This window comes from Asparagus officinalis, chromosome 2 (genome assembly GCF_001876935.1).
Source record: "Asparagus officinalis chromosome 2, Aspof.V1, whole genome shotgun sequence".
NCBI classification, from domain to species: domain Eukaryota; kingdom Viridiplantae; phylum Streptophyta; class Magnoliopsida; order Asparagales; family Asparagaceae; genus Asparagus; species Asparagus officinalis.
The window spans coordinates 79319430-79320757 of NC_033795.1; positions in this window are offsets into that span (position 1 = coordinate 79319430).

Below are 1328 nucleotides of genomic sequence, written 5' to 3' on the forward strand. Positions count from 1 at the left end.
TCGCTTCAAAAAATTCAAGGAGAAGTATTTTTCTTTGAATTAAATTGTAGCACAAATGTAATCTTTTCTTATATGAATATTGATTTTGCATGAGAATATTTTCAGTTTGAGCCCAATATAGAATGCTAAATTGTATTATATGTATTCATTTTTATCGTTATTGTTCGTACCAAATTTTAATATAAGGGGCAACCAAAATTAGATTGGGCTAGGGCAACCCAAAGTTCGGGGCCGGCCCTGGTTGTATCTGGTCTCCAGAGTATCTCTATTTTAATTAAGGGGAAATTGCTTCATCGTGCTAAAGCTATGTCTATTATGTGGAGTTCTTCATTTTGGTTTATGTTGCTGGTGCACAGTTGGATTGCGGGTTGGTTGTGAAGGTTACGGGTTGATTATGAATGTTACAGGTTGATTGTTAAGGTTACGGGTTGGTTGTGAATGATACGCGTTAGTTGTGAAGGTTACGCGTTGGTTGTGTAGATTACGGGTTCGTTGTGAAGGATACGAGTTGGTTGTGAAAGTTACGGGTTGGTTGTGAAGGATACACATTGGTTGTGAAGGTTACGTGTTGGTTGTTAAGGTTACAGATTGATTGTTAAGGATAATCGTTGGTTGTGAAGGTTATACGTTAGTTGTGTAGGTTACAGGTTGGTTGTTAAGGATAAGCGTTAGTTGTGAAGGTTATGGGTTAGTTGTGAAGTTAACCTTCACAACCAACTCCTTACCGAGGTTCACAACCCACTGGTAACCTTCACAACTAATCTGTAACCTTAACAATCAACCTGTAACATTCACAACCAACTCGTAATATTCACAATCAACACGTAACATTAACAATCAACTCGTAATATTCACAATCAACCCGTAACCTTCACAACCAACCTGTAATCTAACTGTGCACCGACAACATAAAAAAGATCCGTCCAAATTAATTGAACCCATTAAATCTGTCCAAATTCAATTAATAATCCATCGCAATACACAACAATAAAACGCTCAAATAATTACCCGCCGTTCCTGTTCCTGTTCCCCACTTTCAGTGATTTTCTACAGCTTGAGGGAGGTTGTTGAAGGCATCGCACCTCCTCCAGACCTCCTTGTCCCTCTCGGTCTTCACCCCGTGCAGGCCCAACTTCTCTATGGCCATCACGAAGTCCCTGAAGAAGAGCTTCTCGTCCTTGGTGTACTCGATGACGATGTGCGCCGTCCTCGGTTTTGAGGCCAGCTCCTGGTCTGACTTCAGCAGCCCCAACCCCTTATGTAGGTTCTGGTAGTACAGGTTGTCGAACTTCCCGGGGGTCATTATGTCGTTGAAGGTTGCCATCGTC